This window comes from Pongo pygmaeus, chromosome 1, assembly GCF_028885625.2.
Source record: "Pongo pygmaeus isolate AG05252 chromosome 1, NHGRI_mPonPyg2-v2.0_pri, whole genome shotgun sequence".
Lineage (NCBI taxonomy): Eukaryota > Metazoa > Chordata > Mammalia > Primates > Hominidae > Pongo > Pongo pygmaeus.
In genome coordinates, this window is record NC_072373.2 from 20,690,568 (window position 1) to 20,703,724 (window position 13,157).

A 13,157-nucleotide genomic window follows, 5' to 3' on the forward strand; every position below is an offset into this window, starting at 1 on the left:
TGTGGGGGAGTGGATTTGCTCCTGGTGGTGGCGGGGTGTGTCTGGGTTTCTCTCAGCCCCTCTCACCCGGGATCAGGCCGCCGCCTCTAGTGGCAGCCCGGGGCAAAGCGGGGCCACCCCCCCGACCCGCTACCCGCCCCCGCGCCCTCTTGCCCACCGGCCGGACGGGCCTTGGTCGGGACACGCGACCGTGCTGGGGGCGTTGGGAGAGAAAGGCCCCGCGCGGCCCGACCGGCTGGTCGCCCTTGGCCAGCCCTGACCGCGCCGGGTGGGTGGGGCAAGAGGGGGCCTCGCGGGAGCGCCTGAGCGGCGAGGGATCCAAAACGCCACCTGCGCGGCAGGGCGGAGGACCAGGAGGGGGTCCCGGGATCGTAGGCCATGGGCCCTGACGCCTCGGAGCACTCCCTGTTCCGAGCGGGCCCCATGTGGTGGAAGCTCGGGAGCTGGGGAGCCGGGGGAAGGCCGCGGGCGAGCGGCTCGGGGGTCCCCGATCCGAGCCCCGCGGCCCCGGCAGGCGGTGACCGCTGCAATCCGCCGGGCATGGCTGGGCCGGGCTCTTGGGGCAGCCAGGCGCCTGTCTCGGCGTCTACGGCCATACCACCCTGAACGCGCCCGATCTCGTCTGATCTCGGAAGCTAAGCAGGGTCGGGCCTGGTTAGTACTTGGATGGGAGACCGCCTGGGAATACCGGGTGCTGTAGGCTTTTTCTTTCCTCTTCTTCCAGACGGAGTCTCGCTCTGCCGCCCAGGCTGGAGTGCAGCGGCGCCATCTCGGCTCACTGCAAGCTCCGCCTCCCGGGTTCACGCCCTTCTCCGGCCCCAGCCTCCCGAGTAGCTGGGACTGCAGGCGCCCGCCACCACGCCCGGCTGATTTTTTTTCTATTTTGCGTAGAGACGGGGTTTCACCCTGTTAGCCGGGATGGTCTCCACCTCCTCACCTGGTGATCCACCCGCCTCGGCCTCCCACCCACAGTGCTGGGATTACAGGCGGGAGCCACCGCGCCCGCCCGGCCTGCTGCAGGCTTTTTTGGCTTCCCCGCTGCCTCCCTTCCCCCTACAGTCGCCATGCTCCCCAACCTCCCCTCGCTCTGCTCCCCCTTTATCGCCCACCTACACCTCCGCCGCAGCCCAGCCGGGGACCTCCTCCTGGGGGTCCGCCCCTACTACACGCCGGGCAGCAGCATCCCACCGCTTCCGCCTCGCCGCCGCCCCGCCAGGAGCCCGGCTCCAGCCTGGGAGGGCAGGGGGCCGGACCCCAGAGCCGCAGGCGCGGGTCCCCTGCCGTTCGCGGTGCCTTCCCGCTCCCGGAACGCCCAGGCCATTCAATTCACCCACCGGACGGCGCGCCGTCGTCGCAACCTTCCAAACCGGGGGAAGGGGCGGGCAGGGGCAGCGGGTGCCACAGGCGCCAGCCCAGACCTCGGCTCCGGAACGCACGGGCTGCTTCACCCGGGGGAAGGACATTGCTTCGCCAGCCACCAGGAAAACAGTCCCTGTGCACCCGGATTCCCAACGGCCCCCCACTTCGTGTCAACACCAGTCCCGAGGACACGCCAGAGACCCAGGCCTCCGGCCCCGCCCGGTGCCACGGCTCCCGCCAAACGGGCGGGCGGGCGCACTCTGCAAATCCCGGGGCCCGCCGCAAGGCACCCAGAGCACAGGGTGGTGCCAAGAAAGGAAGGAACCTACGAAACCCACCTCCAAAGCAAGCAATTCAGCCAAGTAAAAGCCCGTCTCAGCGCTCCGTTGGTCCTCTCACAGGGACCGCCTGGCCCCCGTGTTCTGGCGCAGCCCAAGCCCCCTCCACCCTATCCCGGCCTGCTCAAAAGGGCGCTGCCTACCGGAGCCGGGCGCTTCCTCTCGAAGGCTCTATCGCTCTCGCTCTCTAGCTCCCTCCGCCTCTCTCTTCTAGGATTCCTCCTGGACCTCGCGCTACTTCTGTCGTCTTCCCTCTGTCTCTCTGTCTGTCTCTCTTTCTCTGTCCCTGTCTCTTTCTCAGCCTCTCTGTCTATCTCCTTCCCTCTCCCCCTCCCCTGTCTCTCTCGATCGCTGTCTCTCTCCCTCCCTCGGTTTCTATCTCTCCATCCATCTCATCCTTGCTCTCCTTCAAGCCGCGTGTGTGTGTGTACGTGTGTGTGTGTCTGTGTGTGTGTGTGTGCGTCTGAGTGGGTGAATCTGTGTGTGTGTGTGTGTGTGTGTGTGTGCGTGCGCGCGCGCGCGTGCGTGCGTGCGTGTGAGCGCGCCCGGGTGTGTCTGTGTGTGGGGGAGTGGATTTGCTCCTGGTGGTGGCGGGGTGTGTCTGGGTTTCTCTCAGCCCCTCTCACCCGGGATCAGGCCGCCGCCTCTAGTGGCAGCCCGGGGCAAAGCGGGGCCACCCCCCCGACCCGCTACCCGCCCCCGCGCCCTCTTGCCCACCGGCCGGACGGGCCTTGGTCGGGACACGCGACCGTGCTGGGGGCGTTGGGAGAGAAAGGCCCCGCGCGGCCCGGCCGGCTGGTCGCCCTTGGCCAGCCCTGACGGCTCTGGGTGGGTGGGGCAAGAGGGGGCCTCGCGGGAGCGCCTGAGCGGTGAGGGACCCAAAACGCCACCTCCGCGGCAGGGCGGAGGACCAGGAGGGGGTCCCAGGATCGTGGGCCCTGGGCCCTGACGCCTCGGAGCACTCCCTGTTCCGAGCGAGCCCCATGTGGTGGAAGCTCGGGAGCTGGGGAGCCGGGGGAAGGCCGCGGGCGAGCGGCTCGGGGGTCCCCGATCCGAGCCCCGCGGCCCCGGGCTGGCGGTGACGGCTGCAATCCGCCGGGCATGGCTGGGCCGGGCTCTTGGGGCAGCCAGGCGCCTGTCTCGGCGTCTACGGCCATACCACCCTGAACGCGCCCGATCTCGTCTGATCTCGGAAGCTAAGCAGGGTCGGGCCTGGTTAGTACTTGGATGGGAGACCGCCTGGGAATACCGGGTGCTGTAGGCTTTTTCTTTGGCTTTTTGCTTTTTCTTTCCTCTTCTTCCAGACGGAGTCTCGCTCTCCCGCCCAGGCTGGAGTGCAGCGGCGCCATCTCGGCTCACTGCAAGCTCCGCCTCCCGGGTTCACGCCCTTCTCCGGCCCCAGCCTCCCGAGTAGCTGGGACTGCAGGCGCCCGCCACCACGCCCGGCTGATTTTTTTTCTATTTTGCGTAGAGACGGGGTTTCACCCTGTTAGCCGGGATGGTCTCTACCTCCTCACCTGGTGATCCACCCGCCTCGGCCTCCCACCCACAGTGCTGGGATTACAGGCGGGAGCCACCGCGCCCGCCCGGCCTCCTGCAGGCTTTTTTGGCTTCCCCGCTGCCTCCCTTCCCCCTACGGTCACCATGCTCCCCAACTTCCCCTCGCTCTGCTCCCCCTTTATCGCCCACCTACACCTCCGCCGCAGCCCAGCCGGAGACCTCCTCCTGGGGGTCCGCCCCTATTACGCGCCGGGCAGCAGCATCCCACCGCTTCCGCCTCGCCGCCGCCCCGCCAGGAGCCCGGCTCCAGCCTGGGAGGGCAGGGGGCCGGACCCCAGAGCCGCAGGCGCGGGTCCCCTGCCGTTCGCGGTGCCTTCCCGCTCCCGGAACGCCCAGGCCATTCAATTCACCCACCGGGCGGCGCGCCGTCGTCGCAACCTTCCAAACCGGGGGAAGGGGCGGGCAGGGGCAGCGGGTGCCACAGGCGCCAGCCCAGACCTCGGCTCCGGAACGCACGGGCTGCTTCACCCGGGGGAAGGACATTGCTTCGCCAGCCACCAGGAAAACAGTCCCTGTGCACCCGGATTCCCAACGGCCCCCCACTTCGTGTCAACACCAGTCCCGAGGACACGCCAGAGACCCAGGCCTCCGGCCCCGCCCGGTGCCACGGCTCCCGCCAAACGGGCGGGCGGGCGCACTCTGCAAATCCCGGGGCCCGCCGCAAGGCACCCAGAGCACAGGGTGGTGCCAAGAAAGGGAGGAACCTACGAAACCCACCTCCAAAGCAAGCAATTCAGCCAAGTAAAAGCCCGTCTCAGCGCTCCGTTGGTCCTCTCACAGGGACCGCCTGGCCCCCGTGTTCTGGCGCAGCCCAAGCCCCCTCCACCCTATCCCGGCCTGCTCAAAAGGGCGCTGCCTACCGGAGCCGGGCGCTTCCTCTCGAAGGCTCTATCGCTCTCGCTCTCTAGCTCCCTCCGCCTCTCTCTTCTAGGATTCCTCCTGGACCTCGCGCTACTTCTGTCGTCTTCCCTCTGTCTCTCTGTCTGTCTCTCTTTCTCTGTCCCTGTCTCTTTCTCAGCCTCTCTGTCTGTCTCCTTCCCTCTCCCCCTCCCCTGTCTCTCTCGATCGCTGTCTCTCTCCCTCCCTCGGTTTCTATCTCTCCATCCATCTCGTCCTTGCTCTCCTTCAAGCCGCGTGTGTGTGTGTACGTGTGTGTGTGTCTGTGTGTGTGTGTGTGCGTCTGAGTGGGTGAATCTGTGTGTGTGTGTGTGTGTGTGTGTGTGTGCGTGTGCGCGCGCGCGTGCGTGCGTGCGTGTGCGAGCGAGCGCCCGCGCGTGCGAGCGCGCCCGGGTGTGTCTGTGTGTGGGGGAGTGGATTTGCTCCTGGTGGTGGCGGGGTGTGTCTGGGTTTCTCTCAGCCCCTCTCACCCGGGATCAGGCCGCCGCCTCTAGTGGCAGCCCGGGGCAAAGCAGGGCCACCCCCACGACCCGCTACCCGCCCCCGCGCCCTCTTGCCCACCGGCCGGACGGGCCTTGGTCGGGACACGCGACCGTGCTGGGGGCGTTGGGAGAGAAAGGCCCCGCGCGGCCCGGCCGGCTGGTCGCCCTTGGCCAGCCCTGACGGCTCTGGGTGGGTGGGGCAAGAGGGGGCCTCGCGGGAGCGCCTGAGCGGTGAGGGACCCAAAACGCCACCTCCGCGGCAGGGCGGAGGACCAGGAGGGGGTCCCAGGATCGTGGGACCTGGGCCCTGACGCCTCGGAGCACTCCCTGTTCCGAGCGAGCCCCATGTGGTGGAAGCTCGGGAGCTGGGGAGCCGGGGGAAGGCCGCGGGCGAGCGGCTCGGGGGTCCCCGATCCGAGCCCCGCGGCCCCGGGCTGGCGGTGACGGCTGCAATCCGCCGGGCATGGCTGGGCCGGGCTCTTGGGGCAGCCAGGCGCCTGTCTCGGCGTCTACGGCCATACCACCCTGAACGCGCCCGATCTCGTCTGATCTCGGAAGCTAAGCAGGGTCGGGCCTGGTTAGTACTTGGATGGGAGACCGCCTGGGAATACCGGGTGCTGTAGGCTTTTTCTTTGGCTTTTTGCTTTTTCTTTCCTCTTCTTCCAGACGGAGTCTCGCTCTGCCGCCCAGGCTGGAGTGCAGCGGCGCCATCTCGGCTCACTGCAAGCTCCGCCTCCCGGGTTCACGCCCTTCTCCGGCCCCAGCCTCCCGAGTAGCTGGGACTGCAGGCGCCCGCCACCACGCCCGGCTGATTTTTTTTCTATTTTGCGTAGAGACGGGGTTTCACCCTGTTAGCCGGGATGGTCTCTACCTCCTCACCTGGTGATCCACCCGCCTCGGCCTCCCACCCACAGTGCTGGGATTACAGGCGGGAGCCACCGCGCCCGCCCGGCCTCCTGCAGGCTTTTTTGGCTTCCCCGCTGCCTCCCTTCCCCCTACGGTCACCATGCTCCCCAACCTCCCCTCGCTCTGCTCCCCCTTTATCGCCCACCTACACCTCCGCCGCAGCCCAGCCGGAGACCTCCTCCTGGGGGTCCGCCCCTACTACACGCCGGGCAGCAGCATCCCACCGCTTCCGCCTCGCCGCCGCCCCGCCAGGAGCCCGGCTCCAGCCTGGGAGGGCAGGGGGCCGGACCCCAGAGCCGCAGGCGCGGGTCCCCTGCCGTTCGCGGTGCCTTCCCGCTCCCGGAACGCCCAGGCCATTCAATTCACCCACCGGGCGGCGCGCCGTCGTCGCAACCTTCCAAACCGGGGGAAGGGGCGGGCAGGGGCAGCGGGTGCCACAGGCGCCAGCCCAGACCTCGGCTCCGGAACGCACGGGCTGCTTCACCCGGGGGAAGGACATTGCTTCGCCAGCCACCAGGAAAACAGTCCCTGTGCACCCGGATTCCCAACGGCCCCCCACTTCGTGTCAACACCAGTCCCGAGGACACGCCAGAGACCCAGGCCTCCGGCCCCGCCCGGTGCCACGGCTCCCGCCAAACGGGCGGGCGGGCGCACTCTGCAAATCCCGGGGCCCGCCGCAAGGCACCCAGAGCACAGGGTGGTGCCAAGAAAGGAAGGAACCTACGAAACCCACCTCCAAAGCAAGCAATTCAGCCAAGTAAAAGCCCGTCTCAGCGCTCCGTTGGTCCTCTCACAGGGACCGCCTGGCCCCCGTGTTCTGGCGCAGCCCAAGCCCCCTCCACCCTATCCCGGCCTGCTCAAAAGGGCGCTGCCTACCGGAGCCGGGCGCTTCCTCTCGAAGGCTCTATCGCTCTCGCTCTCTAGCTCCCTCCGCCTCTCTCTTCTAGGATTCCTCCTGGACCTCGCGCTACTTCTGTCGTCTTCCCTCTGTCTCTCTGTCTGTCTCTCTTTCTCTGTCCCTGTCTCTTTCTCAGCCTCTCTGTCTGTCTCCTTCCCTCTCCCCCTCCCCTGTCTCTCTCGATCGCTGTCTCTCTCCCTCCCTCGGTTTCTATCTCTCCATCCATCTCATCCTTGCTCTCCTTCAAGCCGCGTGTGTGTGTGTACGTGTGTGTGTGTCTGTGTGTGTGTGTGTGCGTCTGAGTGGGTGAATCTGTGTGTGTGTGTGTGTGTGTGTGTGTGTGTGTGCGTGCGCGCGCGCGCGTGCGTGCGTGCGTGTGAGCGCGCCCGGGTGTGTCTGTGTGTGGGGGAGTGGATTTGCTCCTGGTGGTGGCGGGGTGTGTCTGGGTTTCTCTCAGCCCCTCTCACCCGGGATCAGGCCGCCGCCTCTAGTGGCAGCCCGGGGCAAAGCGGGGCCACCCCCCCGACCCGCTACCCGCCCCCGCGCCCTCTTGCCCACCGGCCGGACGGGCCTTGGTCGGGACACGCGACCGTGCTGGGGGTGTTGGGAGAGAAAGGCCCCGCGCGGCCCGGCCGGCTGGTCGCCCTTGGCCAGCCCTGACGGCTCTGGGTGGGTGGGGCAAGAGGGGGCCTCGCGGGAGCGCCTGAGCGGTGAGGGACCCAAAACGCCACCTCCGCGGCAGGGCGGAGGACCAGGAGGGGGTCCCAGGATCGTGGGCCCTGGGCCCTGACGCCTCGGAGCACTCCCTGTTCCGAGCGAGCCCCATGTGGTGGAAGCTCGGGAGCTGGGGAGCCGGGGGAAGGCCGCGGGCGAGCGGCTCGGGGGTCCCCGATCCGAGCCCCGCGGCCCCGGGCTGGCGGTGACGGCTGCAATCCGCCGGGCATGGCTGGGCCGGGCTCTTGGGGCAGCCAGGCGCCTGTCTTGGTGTCTACGGCCATACCACCCTGAACGCGCCCGATCTCGTCTGATCTCGGAAGCTAAGCAGGGTCGGGCCTGGTTAGTACTTGGATGGGAGACCGCCTGGGAATACCGGGTGCTGTAGGCTTTTTCTTTGGCTTTTTGCTTTTTCTTTCCTCTTCTTCCAGACGGAGTCTCGCTCTGCCGCCCAGGCTGGAGTGCAGCGGCGCCATCTCGGCTCACTGCAAGCTCCGCCTCCCGGGTTCACGCCCTTCTCCGGCCCCAGCCTCCCGAGTAGCTGGGACTGCAGGCGCCCGCCACCACGCCCGGCTGATTTTTTTTCTATTTTGCGTAGAGACGGGGTTTCACCCTGTTAGCCGGGATGGTCTCTACCTCCTCACCTGGTGATCCACCCGCCTCGGCCTCCCACCCACAGTGCTGGGATTACAGGCGGGAGCCACCGCGCCCGCCCGGCCTCCTGCAGGCTTTTTTGGCTTCCCCGCTGCCTCCCTTCCCCCTACGGTCACCATGCTCCCCAACTTCCCCTCGCTCTGCTCCCCCTTTATCGCCCACCTACACCTCCGCCGCAGCCCAGCCGGAGACCTCCTCCTGGGGGTCCGCCCCTATTACACGCCGGGCAGCAGCATCCCACCGCTTCCGCCTCGCCGCCGCCCCGCCAGGAGCCCGGCTCCAGCCTGGGAGGGCAGGGGGCCGGACCCCAGAGCCGCAGGCGCGGGTCCCCTGCCGTTCGCGGTGCCTTCCCGCTCCCGGAACGCCCAGGCCATTCAATTCACCCACCGGGCGGCGCGCCGTCGTCGCAACCTTCCAAACCGGGGGAAGGGGCGGGCAGGGGCAGCGGGTGCCACAGGCGCCAGCCCAGACCTCGGCTCCGGAACGCACGGGCTGCTTCACCCGGGGGAAGGACATTGCTTCGCCAGCCACCAGGAAAACAGTCCCTGTGCACCCGGATTCCCAACGGCCCCCCACTTCGTGTCAACACCAGTCCCGAGGACACGCCAGAGACCCAGGCCTCCGGCCCCGCCCGGTGCCACGGCTCCCGCCAAACGGGCGGGCGGGCGCACTCTGCAAATCCCGGGGCCCGCCGCAAGGCACCCAGAGCACAGGGTGGTGCCAAGAAAGGGAGGAACCTACGAAACCCACCTCCAAAGCAAGCAATTCAGCCAAGTAAAAGCCCGTCTCAGCGCTCCGTTGGTCCTCTCACAGGGACCGCCTGGCCCCCGTGTTCTGGCGCAGCCCAAGCCCCCTCCACCCTATCCTGGCCTGCTCAAAAGGGCGCTGCCTACCGGAGCCGGGCGCTTCCTCTCGAAGGCTCTATCGCTCTCGCTCTCTAGCTCCCTCCGCCTCTCTCTTCTAGGTTTCCCCCTGGACCTCGCGCTACTTCTGTCGTCTTCCCTCTGTCTCTCTGTCTGTCTCTCTTTCTCTGTCCCTGTCTCTTTCTCAGCCTCTCTGTCTGTCTCCTTCCCTCTCCCCCTCCCCTGTCTCTCTCGATCGCTGTCTCTCTCCCTCCCTCGGTTTCTATCTCTCCATCCATCTCGTCCTTGCTCTCCTTCAAGCCGCGTGTGTGTGTGTACGTGTGTGTGTGTCTGTGTGTGTGTGTGTGCGTCTGAGTGGGTGAGTCTGTGTGTGTGTTTGTGTGTGTGCGTGTGCGCGCGCGCGTGCGTGCGTGCGTGTGCGAGAGAGCGCCCGCGCTTGCGAGCGCGCCCGTGTGTGTCTGTGTGTGGGGGAGTGGATTTGCTCCTGGTGGTGGCGGGGTGTGTCTGGGTTTCTCTCAGCCCCTCTCACCCGGGATCAGGCCGCCGCCTCTAGTGGCAGCCCGGGGCAAAGCGGGGCCACCCCCCCGACCCGCTACCCGCCCCCGCGCCCTCTTGCCCACCGGCCGGACGGGCCTTGGTCGGGACACGCGACCGTGCTGGGGGCGTTGGGAGAGAAAGGCCCCGCGCGGCCCGGCCGGCTGTTCGCCCTTGGACAGCCCTGACGGCTCTGGGTGGGTGGGGCAAGAGGGGGCCTCGCGGGAGCGCCTGAGCGGCGAGGGACCCAAAACGCCACCTCCGCGGCAGGGCGGAGGACCAGGAGGGGGTCCCAGGATCGTGGGCCCTGGGCCCTGACGCCTCGGAGCACTCCCTGTTCCGAGCGAGCCCCATGTGGTGGAAGCTCGGGAGCTGGGGAGCCGGGGGAAGGCCGCGGGCGAGCGGCTCGGGGGTCCCCGATCCGAGCCCCGCGGCCCCGGGCTGGCGGTGACGGCTGCAATCCGGCGGGCATGGCTGGGCCGGGCTCTTGGGGCAGCCAGGCGCCTGTCTCGGCGTCTACGGCCATACCACCCTGAACGCGCCCGATCTCGTCTGATCTCGGAAGCTAAGCAGGGTCGGGCCTGGTTAGTACTTGGATGGGATTCCGCCGGGGAATACCGGGTGCTGTAGGCTTTTTCTTTCCTCTTCTTCCAGACGGAGTCTCGCTCTGCCGCCCAGGCTGGAGTGCAGCGGCGCCATCTCGGCTCACTGCAAGCTCCGCCTCCCGGGTTCACGCCCTTCTCCGGCCCCAGCCTCCCGAGTAGCTGGGACTGCAGGCGCCCGCCACCACGCCCGGCTGATTTTTTTTCTATTTTGCGTAGAGACGGGGTTTCACCCTGTTAGCCGGGATGGTCTCTACCTCCTCACCTGGTGATCCACCCGCCTCGGCCTCCCACCCACAGTGCTGGGATTACAGGCGGGAGCCACCGCGCCCGCCCGGCCTCCTGCAGGCTTTTTTGGCTTCCCCGCTGCCTCCCTTCCCCCTACGGTCACCATGCTCCCCAACCTCCCCTCGCTCTGCTCCCCCTTTATCGCCCACCTACACCTCCGCCGCAGCCCAGCCGGAGACCTCCTCCTGGGGGTCCGCCCCTATTACACGCCGGGCAGCAGCATCCCACCGCTTCCGCCTCGCCGCCGCCCCGCCAGGAGCCCGGCTCCAGCCTGGGAGGGCAGGGGGCCGGACCCCAGAGCCGCAGGCGCGGGTCCCCTGCCGTTCGCGGTGCCTTCCCGCTCCCGGAACGCCCAGGCCATTCAATTCACCCACCGGGCGGCGCGCCGTCGTCGCAACCTTCCAAACCGGGGGAAGGGGCGGGCAGGGGCAGCGGGTGCCACAGGCGCCAGCCCAGACCTCGGCTCCGGAACGCACGGGCTGCTTCACCCGGGGGAAGGACATTGCTTCGCCAGCCACCAGGAAAACAGTCCCTGTGCACCCGGATTCCCAACGGCCCCCCACTTCGTGTCAACACCAGTCCCGAGGACACGCCAGAGACCCAGGCCTCCGGCCCCGCCCGGTGCCACGGCTCCCGCCAAACGGGCGGGCGGGCGCACTCTGCAAATCCCGGGGCCCGCCGCAAGGCACCCAGAGCACAGGGTGGTGCCAAGAAAGGGAGGAACCTACGAAACCCACCTCCAAAGCAAGCAATTCAGCCAAGTAAAAGCCCGTCTCAGCGCTCCGTTGGTCCTCTCACAGGGACGGCCTGGCCCCCGTGTTCTGGCGCAGCCCAAGCCCCCTCCACCCTATCCCGGCCTGCTCAAAAGGGCGCTGCCTACCGGAGCCGGGCGCTTCCTCTCGAAGGCTCTATCGCTCTCGCTCTCTAGCTCCCTCCGCCTCTCTCTTCTAGGTTTCCCCCTGGACCTCGCGCTACTTCTGTCGTCTTCCCTCTGTCTCTCTGTCTGTCTCTCTTTCTCTGTCCCTGTCTCTTTCTCAGCCTCTCTGTCTGTCTCCTTCCCTCTCCCCCTCCCCTGTCTCTCTCGATCGCTGTCTCTCTCCCTCCCTCGGTTTCTATCTCTCCATCCATCTCGTCCTTGCTCTCCTTCAAGCCGCGTGTGTGTGTGTACGTGTGTGTGTGTCTGTGTGTGTGTGTGTGCGTCTGAGTGGGTGAGTCTGTGTGTGTGTGTGTGTGTGTGCGTGTGCGCGCGCGCGCGTGCGTGCGTGCGTGTGCGAGAGAGCGCCCGCGCGTGCGAGCGCGCCCGTGTGTGTCTGTGTGTGGGGGAGTGGATTTGCTCCTGGTGGTGGCGGGGTGTGTCTGGGTTTCTCTCAGCCCCTCTCACCCGGGATCAGGCCGCCGCCTCTAGTGGCAGCCCGGGGCAAAGCGGGGCCACCCCCCCGACCCGCTACCCGCCCCCGCGCCCTCTTGCCCACCGGCCGGACGGGCCTTGGTCGGGACACGCGACCGTGCTGGGGGCGTTGGGAGAGAAAGGCCCCGCGCGGCCCGGCCGGCTGGTCGCCCTTGGACAGCCCTGACGGCTCTGGGTGGGTGGGGCAAGAGGGGGCCTCGCGGGAGCGCCTGAGCGGCGAGGGACCCAAAACGCCACCTCCGCGGCAGGGCGGAGGACCAGGAGGGGGTCCCAGGATCGTGGGCCCTGGGCCCTGACGCCTCGGAGCACTCCCTGTTCCGAGCGAGCCCCATGTCGTGGAAGCTCGGGAGCTGGGGAGCCGGGGGAAGGCCGCGGGCGAGCGGCTCGGGGGTCCCCGATCCGAGCCCCGCGGCCCCGGGCTGGCGGTGACGGCTGCAATCCGGCGGGCATGGCTGGGCCGGGCTCTTGGGGCAGCCAGGCGCCTGTCTCGGCGTCTACGGCCATACCACCCTGAACGCGCCCGATCTCGTCTGATCTCGGAAGCTAAGCAGGGTCGGGCCTGGTTAGTACTTGGATGGGAGACCGCCTGGGAATACCGGGTGCTGTAGGCTTTTTCTTTGGCTTTTTGCTTTTTCTTTCCTCTTCTTCCAGACGGAGTCTCGCTCTGCCGCCCAGGCTGGAGTGCAGCGGCGCCATCTCGGCTCACTGCAAGCTCCGCCTCCCGGGTTCACGCCCTTCTCCGGCCCCAGCCTCCCGAGTAGCTGGGACTGCAGGCGCCCGCCACCACGCCCGGCTGATTTTTTTTCTATTTTGCGTAGAGACGGGGTTTCACCCTGTTAGCCGGGATGGTCTCTACCTCCTCACCTGGTGATCCACCCGCCTCGGCCTCCCACCCACAGTGCTGGGATTACAGGCGGGAGCCACCGCGCCCGCCCGGCCTCCTGCAGGCTTTTTTGGCTTCCCCGCTGCCTCCCTTCCCCCTACGGTCACCATGCTCCCCAACCTCCCCTCGCTCTGCTCCCCCTTTATCGCCCACCTACACCTCCGCCGCAGCCCAGCCGGAGACCTCCTCCTGGGGGTCCGCCCCTATTACACGCCGGGCAGCAGCATCCCACCGCTTCCGCCTCGCCGCCGCCCCGCCAGGAGCCCGGCTCCAGCCTGGGAGGGCAGGGGGCCGGACCCCAGAGCCGCAGGCGCGGGTCCCCTGCCGTTCGCGGTGCCTTCCCGCTCCCGGAACGCCCAGGCCATTCAATTCACCCACCGGGCGGCGCGCCGTCGTCGCAACCTTCCAAACCGGGGGAAGGGGCGGGCAGGGGCAGCGGGTGCCACAGGCGCCAGCCCAGACCTCGGCTCCGGAACGCACGGGCTGCTTCACCCGGGGGAAGGACATTGCTTCGCCAGCCACCAGGAAAACAGTCCCTGTGCACCCGGATTCCCAACGGCCCCCCACTTCGTGTCAACACCAGTCCCGAGGACACGCCAGAGACCCAGGCCTCCGGCCCCGCCCGGTGCCACGGCTCCCGCCAAACGGGCGGGCGGGCGCACTCTGCAAATCCCGGGGCCCGCCGCAAGGCACCCAGAGCACAGGGTGGTGCCAAGAAAGGAAGGAACCTACGAAACCCACCTCCAAAGCAAGCAATTCAGCCAAGTAAAA

The 13,157-nt window shown here is 68.1% G+C and overlaps 6 non-coding genes across 6 annotated transcripts; all 6 read left to right on the top strand.

The window, feature by feature from the left end:
- The first annotated feature begins 584 nt into the window (after positions 1-584).
- On the top strand, positions 585-703 carry LOC129023964 (5S ribosomal RNA). The gene has a single exon (XR_008496996.1). It is a non-coding gene; the product is annotated as a 5S ribosomal RNA (ribosomal RNA).
- Positions 704-2,842: 2,139 nt separating this feature from the next.
- Positions 2,843-2,961, top strand: LOC129022069 (5S ribosomal RNA). The gene has a single exon (XR_008496210.1). It is a non-coding gene; the product is annotated as a 5S ribosomal RNA (ribosomal RNA).
- Positions 2,962-5,143: 2,182 nt separating this feature from the next.
- On the top strand, positions 5,144-5,262 carry LOC129022124 (5S ribosomal RNA). Its single transcript, XR_008496236.1, has one exon. It is a non-coding gene; the product is annotated as a 5S ribosomal RNA (ribosomal RNA).
- A 2,164-nt stretch (positions 5,263-7,426) lies between these two features.
- Positions 7,427-7,545, top strand: LOC129022231 (5S ribosomal RNA). The gene has a single exon (XR_008496317.1). It is a non-coding gene; the product is annotated as a 5S ribosomal RNA (ribosomal RNA).
- Positions 7,546-9,719: 2,174 nt separating this feature from the next.
- LOC129022439 (5S ribosomal RNA) lies at positions 9,720-9,838 on the top strand. Its single transcript, XR_008496426.1, has one exon. It is a non-coding gene; the product is annotated as a 5S ribosomal RNA (ribosomal RNA).
- Positions 9,839-11,995: 2,157 nt separating this feature from the next.
- Positions 11,996-12,114, top strand: LOC129022284 (5S ribosomal RNA). The gene has a single exon (XR_008496341.1). It is a non-coding gene; the product is annotated as a 5S ribosomal RNA (ribosomal RNA).
- Positions 12,115-13,157: the final 1,043 nt, after the last annotated feature.